Source organism: Miscanthus floridulus, chromosome 5, assembly GCF_019320115.1.
Source record: "Miscanthus floridulus cultivar M001 chromosome 5, ASM1932011v1, whole genome shotgun sequence".
Classification (NCBI taxonomy): domain Eukaryota; kingdom Viridiplantae; phylum Streptophyta; class Magnoliopsida; order Poales; family Poaceae; genus Miscanthus; species Miscanthus floridulus.
The window spans coordinates 33,569,274-33,580,397 of NC_089584.1; positions in this window are offsets into that span (position 1 = coordinate 33,569,274).

Genomic DNA, 11,124 nt, shown 5'->3' on the forward strand with positions numbered 1-11,124 from the left:
TATCTTAAGTTAGGAATGTTTTCTCTTATACTAAAGATTATTGTCGGGTACCACAAAAAGGGGTCCCCTAAGCAAGAGCCGAAAAAATCGCTTAGACCCTTTAAAAATCAAAGCCAAGAAACAACTACTGGCTAACCCCCACCTTGTTTGAGGCTACCGATTCTCCGCCTCGCTCGAGGCCTTGCACGTAAAGCCTCGGACAGGGAACCGATTCTCCGCCTCGCTCGAGGCCCCGCATGTAAGGCCTCGGACGGGGAACCGATTCTCTGTCTCGCTCGAGGTCGGCTCATAAGGCCTCAGACGGGGAACCGATTCTTCGACTCGCCCGAGGCCCCGCCCAGAAGGCCTCGGACGAGTTGCCGATTCTCCGCCTCGCTCGAGGCTAGCTCGGCAAACAACCCTGTCACCTCCGCCTTGACCAACTTCTCGGACAGGATGTCACGTTCGACCAACGCGTTCAACCGCTCCCGCGATATCACCCAAACGACGGCTCGACACAGCAGAGTGGCCGACGAGACGTGGGTCACATCGACGCCATGCCGTCCGGGACAGGACGGGGCAGGGGTTACCGGCTGCTGTGCTCGGCACTATGCCCACGACTGACGCCCGCACTGCACTGTGCTACCTAACCCCTGCTCCAAGGACAATGCAGTATGGGGAGTCAAGTCTGGGTCACTATAAGCCTCGGAATCAGTGTACAGGACCAACTACCCCCCGAGCCTCGGCAATCCGCTTCAGGGTCTCGGCAGCCTCGGGATTCATGCCTGCTGAGCCCCCCACGATGGCTCGGCCTCGGCACCAACTGAGCAAGCGGTGTTGTTCTTCACTGACATCATCCATAGGTTCGGGGTTCCAAACCCATCATCACTGACAACGGGACACAATTCACCGGCCACAAGTTCCTGACGTTCTACGACGATCACCACATCCGTGTGGCCTAGTCGGCCGTAGGACACCCTAGGACAAATGGCCAAGTAGAACATGCCAACATCATGATCCTACAGGGCCTCAAGCCAAGAATATACAACCGGTTGAATAAATTTGGCAAGAAATGGCTTGTCGAACTCCCGTCGGTCATCTGGAGCCTAAGGAACACTCCGAGCTGAGCCACGGGGTTTATACCGTTCTTCCTGGTCTATGGAGCCGAGGCCATCCTCCCCACTGACTTGGAGTACGGTTCCCCGAGGCTATAGGCCTACAACGAGCAGAGCAACCGCACCACCCATGAGGACGCCCTCGACCAACTGGAGGAAGCCCGAGACGTTGCGCTACTACATTCAGCCAAGTATCAGCAAGCCCTACGACACTATCAAGCCCGGCGCATTCGAAGCCGAGACCTGAAGGTGGGCGACCTAGTGCTCAGACTGAGGCAGAGCAACAAGGGTCGCCACAAGCTGACCCTGCCATGGGAAGGACCGTACATCGTCGCCCAAGTACTAAAGCCCAGGACCTACAAGCTAGCCAACGAGAAGGGCAAAATCCTCACCAACGCTTGGAACATAGAACAGCTACGTCGTTTCTACCCTTAAATTTCCAAGCATTGTATACTTTGTTTCTCGAAATACAATAAAGAAGTGTTCTTTAGTTCTAATTTTTCAAGAAACCCCCCAAGCCCATCGTGGGGCTCAGCATTACGATAAACACTATAAGGGAGACTCGGCTCTGCCTCTATAGAGGTGCCCACCGTGGGGCTCGAACAAGACTCGTCTCTGCCTCTATAGAACCGAGCCTCCCTCGGGGGCTAGAAGGGGGGACTCCCCCCCTAAGTCCCACGTACCCTTTTTTAGTCGTTTTTTGAAAAAAATTCTACGCCTAACTCTCTAGCGCGCTTTGACAAATCGGTTGTAAAAAACCTAAGGACCGAAAGTCTATCTCAAGGCCAAAAGGCCGGTCGAGTCATGAGACGGCCTACGCCTCCGGGCTATGGCACTCCCTCACCACCTTTTGCCCAAGGGGCAGCTTAGGCTCCGAGGAAGTTTTTGCAAGAGATATGCTCAGAGACAAGACATAGGGCAGAGGCTCGGAAATACAGTAAAAACGATTAAAAAGCATATACACACGAGTACTTTAAAAGGCCTCGATGGCCACAAGCGTCACGATACGATAATAACCCTAATCTATTTTACATGGCCCTTTTGGCCCAGGTCAAGGCTTAGGGTCTCCAGCATCGGCAGACGGCGTGGGAGGGACCACCTCCTCTTCGAACAACTTGGCCAGCGCCGTGCCGGGGCCCTCCGCTGCCTCCTTCAGCTTTGTGACCTCCTCATCGGCCTCCTTGTCATCCTCGGCCAAGACATAGCCGTCACTGACGGACTCGAGGTCGATGCCGGCGTAGTGCAAGGAGATGACGGCCAGGGCACGCTTGACGCCCGTGTGCAACGCCCCCTGGAGTCGCTGCGCATTTGGCCGCTCAACGCATTCAGGCGGCTCCCAAGGGAGCTGCCCGACTAGACCCCCTCGACCTCTAGGGCCTCGCAGGCGGCATGGGCGGCGCTCTACAGCGCGTTGTGCTCCCCGATCTTGGCCTTGAGCACCGCCTGCACCGCGACGGAAGCCTCAGCAACCCGGGAGACCTCCTTCTCCAACCCTACGCCAAAACAGACAGGATGGGGTTAAGCGCAAAGGAAAACAAGCCAAATAGGGGTGGAGGCCTACGGGACTCACCCTCGGCTTTCTCTTCCCAGTGCTGGGCCTCAACTCGAGAGGCCTCGGCTTTCTCTTTCTAGCACTGGACCTCGACCCGAGAGGCCTCGGCCGCCCTGGAAGCCTTCTTCTCCAGCCCTGCATCGCATCGGGGAGTTAGGGGTTGAATGCAAGAAAAACAAATAAAACAAGGGGGACGAGACTCACCCTTGGCCTTTTCCTTCAAAGCTAGGGCCTCGACCCAGGAGGCCTCGGCCACCTTGAGGGCATCGGCCAGGGCACCTTTCGTCAGCAGGTGCGCGCCCTGCTCCGCCCCTAGCTGCCCAGCGATGGCCTTGGCAGAGGCCTCCGCTTGTTCGGCCCGAGACCTGAAGGTGTCTCGCTCGTTGGCCACCCGGGTCAGCTCCTCCTCCAGCTCCTTGATCCGTGCCACCAAAGGGGCGGCCTGCTCCTAAACCGTGGCCACCTCGGCCTTCGCATCGGCATAGCGAAGGCGGAGGTCCTCCACCTCCACGCTCCGCGCCGACAGAAGCTCGTTGGCACTGGCAAGTAGGTCCTTTTACTGCCGGAGCTGGTCCCAGATGCCCCTCTCCCGCTAGAAGAACAACGACTTCCCGAGGGACTGGTCCTCGAGCTCCTGGATAGGCAGAACAGACGTCAAGCGCTGCGAGAGAACTCAGGAAAAAGATGACACCACACGAGAAAAGAAGGCACGTACCTGGGCGACGCCGGGCAGATCGTCAGCCATAACGGACAGCGTTGTCCGCAACAACTGCTCCGCCAGACGGCGGTATTGCTTGAAAGTGCTCTAGCGCCCCCCCTTGGCCGCGTCCTCAAGAGCGAACAGAGGCTCCCCCTTAGGGTTGTCCTGGCTCCGCCATAAGACACGTGGGTGATCCCACCCATGGGGCTCGGGTTGTACCCGCACGAGGGCTGAGCTTCCCTCGCCAGAGGTCGGAGCCGGCTGCTCCGTGGTGCTGGCCGCCTCGGCATCCGCCACCTCCTTCCCCAGGAAGTATCATCGGAGGAGATCGAATGGACCTCTACTTCCCGGGCGCTCTCCTGAGACGGTGGCGAGCCTTGGACCAGGGGCGGCACTGAGGCTTGCCCCACCTCCATCTCCGATTCTTGGGCCACCCACTTCGCCGCGCCCACGCCGGCCTCCGCCACCCCAGCCTCAGTGGTCCCGGGGGCTCCAGCCTCCGCCACCCCGGCCTCGGTGGTCCCGGGGGCTCCGGCCTCTACCCCCCCGGCCTCAGTGGTCCCGGGGGCTCCGGCCTCCGCCACCTCGGCCTCGGTGGTCCTAGGCACTCCGGCCTCCGCCACCTCGGCCTTGGTGGTCCTAGATGGCCCGACCTCCGTCGCCTCAGCCTCAGAGGTCCTAAGGACCTCGGCTTCGACCTCGGTGGCCTCAGCGACTGAGGGCGCCTCGGCTTCATCCGACCCACGGGCCTCGGCCTCGCGGGGCGTAGGCTCCTCCTCCTCCGCTTGCTCCATGGCCGCCTCGGTAGCCTCTCCCTAAGCCACCGGCTCCTTCGGGTCGGCCCTCGCCGACGCCGCACCATGTTGTATGGCAGCTTGTGCCTCCACCACCCATTGGGCGGTGGAGCTGGGGCTCACCTTGAGCGCCTTACGTGGCACCAAGGCGGGCACCTCCACATGACGCTTCCGGCTAAAGACGAGATATTTATGCAGTCAGCATACGACCAAAGAACGAATGGAAGACGCCGCAAACTCCACTGACAAAGCACTTACCTCGAACGGGGACACAACCGCTTCTACACCGCGCCCCTCATCCTCTGCAACAACGGTGGCAGCGGCGGTGGCACGGCCCCCATGTCCGTCGGTACCGGCCGGCCCTCGACGGACCCCAGCATCGCCTCGACCCTCTGCAGAGGCTGTTGGGTCGCCTCTGCCGCCGCCTGCTCCACCTCCGCCGTTGAGCCCACCGGGCTGACGGCTCGCTTCCCTAACGCCCGTGCCTCGGGTGTGTCAGCCTCGGCCTCGGGGCGGGCAATCGCCGGCCCTGAGGCATCCTCTCCTCCTCCTCCTGGGAATGCCGGGCCGCTTGTCGATGCCTCGATGTCAAGGAGATGGCCCAGGGGACCCCGCCCCACCTCGCTCTTATCATCTTCGCCCGAAGAGTCCATCGATAGTGACGGTGATGGAGACGCCTCCACCGGGAGACCGTCCTGCCTCTATTGCCGGCGGCGCTTCTCCAGCTCCTTGCGCTCAAGGATCTTCCTCTTGCGCTTTGCCTCCTCGGCATCCTTCCGCTTCTTCTATGCCTCGGCGTGCGCCCGGTTCACCGCCCGCCGCTCTGCGTCCTTGGGAACGGGTGGCGGGGAGGCTCGCACGTCCCTCATCCCCTATAGGAACGGCGAACATGAATAAAGGAACAGGAAATGGCGAGGAACGAGGAGGCCTTGGGGGCCGCAATAGCGTGTGCCTTACCAGAGAGAGGTACCCCCGCAATGGGCGCATCGCGAATGGGGTCAGACCACCGATCCTCAGCCGCCCCTCTACTGTCTCTCTCACTCGATGTAGAATCTCCTCGTCAGAGAGGGCGACGGCGGACATCCGGATGCCCTTGATTGGCTCATCTAGTGACATTTCGAACAGGCGCCGCTGCCGAGCCATCAGCGGCAGCACCCACTAGCGGTGGAAGGCCGCCACAACCACAACCGTCATAAGGCTGCGGCTGCGTAGCCTCTCCAGCCCCTCCAAGAGCGGCTGCAGCTTGGGCTGGTCGACCAGCGGGACGCCATACCTCCACTTCTTCGGCTGGCTCTCCATGACCTACCCGGTGAAGGGGGGAAGTCCACCATTGTCATTGCGGAGGTAGAACCAGCTGGTGTACCAGCGGCGATTGGATGACGTGAGCTGGGCCGGGATGTAAAGGTGCTGTCGGTCTTGGCGCACTTGGAGAGTGCAGCCGTTGGCCCTCACCATCTTCCTCATGCCCGTTGTGCCCGTCGGCTTGGTGGTATGCCCTGTCCGGAAGAGGTGGAGCCACAGCTCCCAATGGGGGGCAATCCCTAGGTACCCCTCGTAGACGGCGATGAAGATAGCCGCCTGCGCGATGGAGTTGGGGTTGAAGTTGTGGAGCTCCACGCCGTAGTAGTGCGGGAGCGCCCGCATGAACTAGTCCATCGGCAGGCCGATACCGCGCTCGTGGAAGGACATGAAGCTCACAATGTAGCCATCGTGTGGCCTCGGCTCTGGCTCGCCCCCTAGAGCATTCCACTCCGGTCTGCTGGGGTCGGTAACTGGACGGAGGAGGCCGTCATCGATGAGTGACTGCAGCGTCTCCATGGATACGTTGGACCGACCCCAAGGATCCACCTAAATGACAACAACGCCAGCCATGAGTGCGGTGGAGAATGCGACTACAGAGGTAAGCCTCGCTCTCTCCCTCTCTTCCTCCCCCTTCTCCCTTCTTCTCCCCGACGCTCTCTGTTCTTAGCAACGGGTCGAGGGTAGAAAAGGTGAATGCAGGCAAGGTAAGGAGGAGAGGGGCGAGGCTCATCACATATTTATGCAGGGAAGGGGCGAAATGGACGGGCGACGAAATCAGGAAAGTTTCCCTCAGATCCAGCACAATTAATCCAGATCCGATTAAACCGCCCACGCGCCCACCTTTTCCTCATTAATCGCACGCATAGTAATGTTCCATCCACAGACATCGCGTCACGTATGACTGCAACAACGGCAGGCGCCGTTCCGTCTCCCCAAGAAACCACCCAAAAAGGCGCGCCCGCCGTTGTCAGCCGATGGGAGGGGGATATCCCCCACCCGATTCCTTTTAGATGAAGGAACTGGGCACCGAGCCCATTACGGTCCAGGGGTTTCGAAGGTTGGGCCCCCGAGGGTTTCGACAGCCGCCCTAGGACAACAGAGTCAGGGACGACTATGAACGAGCCCATACATGGCCAAGGCCCAAGCAAGTGAACGCTTGGGATGTCCTAAGTCATGTCTGAGACCGGCAAGGAGGTCTCTGAATGGGATCCCACCATAGAGAGGCCCCCAGCCCCCAGGGCCAATCGAATGACCCTAGGACCCACTAGAGAAGCCCTCTGGTACTCTTGGAGTGTGTCTCTGGACCGCTAGCCAACCCCTATCGAATGGGGCATGGGCCTCCACTTGGACTTACCCGATAACAGCTCACCGGAAGTGTCACCGCTCGCGCCCACCGAGGGTAGCCTGGCATATTCCACCCCTCCTTTCGAACGAAAAGGATGCACGAGGGTCGCACAAAAAGCCAGGGAAACTCCTGATCGCCCTCTCGCTCCGTCTAGAGGCTCGGGGGCTCTTCCTGCAACTAAGCCGAGACCTAGCGACCCGAACTCGCACTCATGGACTCAGTAAACGCGATAAGACCCTTCACTCAAACATGAGAAAAGCCCCTGGAGGAATAAATCCACTCCTCTAGGGCGTCGGGGGCTACACCCGGTGGGTGCGCTCGCGCGCACCCACCGAGGCCTCGAGTACGAAATATTATCCCGTCAGGAGCTACCGCGAGCCAAGTCTCATCAAAACCTTAGGAAGAGCGCTCACACTCTCCCCGAGGCTCGAGGGCTACTGTCGGGTACCACAAAAAGGGGTCCCCTAAGCAAGAGCCGAAAAAATCGCTTAGACCCTTTAAAAATCAAAGCCAAGAAACAACTACTGGCTAACCCCCACCTTGTCCGAGGCTACCGATTCTCTGCCTCGCTCGAGGCCTCGCACGTAAAGCCTCGGACAGGGAACCGATTCTCCGCCTCGCTCGAGGCCCCGCATGTAAGGCCTCGGATAGGGAACCGATTCTCCGTCTCGCTCGAGGCCGGCTCGTAAGGCCTCGGACGGGGAACCGATTCTCCAACTCGCCCGAGGCCCTGCTCGGAAGGCCTCGGATGAGTTGCCGATTCTCTGCCTCGCTCGAGGCCGGCTCAGCAAACAACCCCGTCGCCTCCGCCTTGACCAACTTCTCGGACAGGATGTCACGTCCGACCAACGTGTTCAACCGCTCCCACGATATCAGTCGAACGATGACTCGACACAGCAGAGTGGCCGACGAGACGTGGGTCACATCGACGCCATGCCATCTAGGACAGGATGGGGCAGGGGTTACCAGCCGCTGTGCTCAGCACTATGCCCACGATTGATGCCCGCACTGCACTGTGCTACCTAACCCCTGCTCCAAGGACAATGCGGCATGGGGAGTCAAGTCCAGGTCACTGTAAGCCTCAGAATCAGTGTACAGGACCAACTGCCCCCTCTGAGCCTTGGCAATACACTTCAGGGTCTCAGCAGCCTCAGGATTTGCGCCCGCCGAGCCCCCCACGATGGCTCGGCCTCGGCACCAACTGAGCCTCGGCTCTCTACGCTGTCGACACACAGCGACCGGCACGTTGTCCGCCATGCCCTGCGTCAAGCCATCACAGGAGCTCCCACGTCGCACAGGATCGGGCGTGACCAGCGTGTCGCTCTAGTGCATCAAGGACAAGATCGCTCCACCGACCATGCTGCCATAGCAATAGGTTACAGGGCTCGGCATGCCGCCTCCGCTCATGAAACAACACATAGCAAAAGCATGTAGCGCCCCTGTGCCTCCCTTTGACTATAAAAGGGAGTGACCGGGGCCATTTCTAGGGAGGAGTTCAGGTCCATGAACACACTCACATGCACAGATAGACGAACAAGTGACTCACGCCACTACGCAGAGACCTGGGGCTAGCTCCCTCTCTCGCCCTGCTTGTAACCCCCTACTACGAGCACCTTGGTGCAAGGAATACAAGATCGATCTCTTAGACTGGACATAGGGCACCTATTGCCTGAACTAGTATAAACCTTGTGTCTCTTTGCATCACCATCCGGGATTAGGAACATGTAGTACAAATTCACTAGTCGGTTGAGGACTCACCGGTCCAAAACACCGACAATTGTAATGAGTCGTACTTGAGTAGGATTCATGCTTAGGTTCCGGTATAAATATTGGACCCCGCCTATTGTAAGATATCATCCAATCAATCAAAACCAATTACTTTTTTTGGCTTCACGCCAACCCTTAGGAGTAGGATTAGTGTAGATCTCCATGAGTTCTTCAACAAGCAAGGCTGCATCGGTCCGGCCGACCTCCGGCTTGTCTGTAAGTACCGTCATGGCTTATACTTCTGTGTTGTAAGGCTGCATCGGTTAAGTTCGACCTCCACTATGAGCTCTAGTATAAGCTAGTTATCGATCCTTATCTAGTTCAAGTACGGCTGCATCGATTAAGTTTGACCTCCACTACTCGAATTAGATCAAGGTCAAGTTATCGGCTCTACCGAAGGGTGGCATCCTTCGGGTAGATTCATTAAGTTACCGATCTTGCTAATGTTCTTATTGTCATTAGTTTCAACAATATCAACCTGCTCGATCAAGATCAGACTTGATCGGCCTCACATCCTTTTAGTCCCTCGTTTATTTTTTCACATTGTGATGATTCTTACTTTAAACGATGGATTACATTTCATCGGATGTCCTACTTCAATCTTGATCGTGCATAGTATGTGGTTAAGGCATGTCTAATCTTGAAGAGGTTTACTGGCCAGCTAAATCTAGTCTATAGATCGCTATGATGGCTCTAACGATCCGGTTGATTCCCACTGATGACACTTTAGATCAGAGGATGCTAGTTGGTAGACTTGCTTTTGACCAGGCGTGACCTTAACTGTTTGCTATGTCTGCATCGGCTAAATAGACGATTACTCATGCTTTAATGCTCATAGTGTGTCTTCATGATTCTGTTAAATGTGAATAGATCTATTTGCTTTAAAGGTTTAATCTGTTGTCATTATTATGGCTGCTATCGATCCGGTCGAACCCCACTATTCAAGATAATAGGTTAGATTTGATGAATTTATAAATCTGTTCATATTAAATAGTCGATTGTTCTCATGTTGTGATCCTTTTTCTACATGAATTGGCTATTTCAGCCGATCCGCCTGTGCTTTCACACGTATAGCATGTCTTTAAGAAACCTATCAATGTATAGATGGTTTTATGGATTCTTTAGCTTTAGTTTGTTGTTATCATCATAGCTGCATCGATTTGGTCGAACCTCACTGTTGATGGTAACAGATTAGATTTAGAGCATTTGTAGGTCCATTCATACTAGACAGTCGATTTGTTAGCATGTTATATCCTTTCTGGTTAAACTCATCGGATCAATGCTTTTACATTAGTTATATTTTATCTAGCTGATGAAGTTACTTATATCTGGGTGCGTTGTATTCGTTACCATAAAATCAATTACGACCCATGAGCTTTACAGTCCTTAACGGTCGATTTCTTCTCGTATTGGCTAATTAGTCGATTTTCCCGTCTGGCTGCTCCCGAAGCAGCACGTTTAGAACTGTCTGGGCAAAACTGGTATGTTCCACCTTAAATTAATGATAAACCTTCTCCCCTTATTAATTGTAGGTCAAATTGACTGGCACGCCCTTGGGAGGAATTCACAGGATCGGCTAGTCTTGCATTGAAGTCAAGTGGATCTCCAGCCTTACTCCATCAAGCAGATCCTTCTGGCTTGTTGTATGCCAGGCGCATTAACACGTTTTTGCATCGACACACGTTCTGACACGCCCAGTGGGACCCCACAATCGTCATGGCAACTTACAACAACAGTGACATTCTTATGGTGCCTTATGAAGACCTACCTGATGAGGATAAAGATATCATCGGTAAAGCTATAGAAGAGTTTCAGAACAAATGTTTGTTGTCCTACACCAAAACATGTGACAACAAAGTTGTTTAGAAATATCCACTACCAAGAGTTTTGATGCATGGGCAGTTAGATACAGACAAAGTTGAGGATAGGCGTTTCTTCGTGGATGCCATAAACAAATCTGTTCATGATGCCACATTGAACCATAATACAGTTTTCTTGAACACATTCTACAATACCATGAAGGAGGTGTTTTATGGATATCTAATTGATCAGGTTGGACCGGCTTATTACAACATTCCACATCCGTCGACTCAGGGAACTAATCAAGCCGAAACTAGCCTTCAAGAAGCAGCACTAACTGGTAACGATGATGTCCAAGCAGTTCAAAGCTCATCTGAGCAAGTTTAAGGCACCACTACTAATCAAATACATAATAATCTTGGACCATCAGTGCAGTATGTGCAACAGCCGATGGGGCAAGTTCAGAATCAAATGGTTAATTTTGGCACATCAGTCCAAATACCGTCGTCGGCTCAAAAAATAGCACCATCTGTCCAAAGGATTCATAGAGATATAGATCCCAACATCTACATCCAGAGACTTCAAGCAGCAAATCAGCAAAGGAATCAACAGATAGAAATTCCATAAGGGTATCATTATGGAATAGAGTACAATGCCCTTCATATGATTCCAAATCTGGGTTTCAAGGTACCCAAAATTTTAATCTACAGATGGGTCAACAATTGCAGAGAAATCTAGGTTAAGTGCTGATGAGTTGTTGCTCAGAGTGA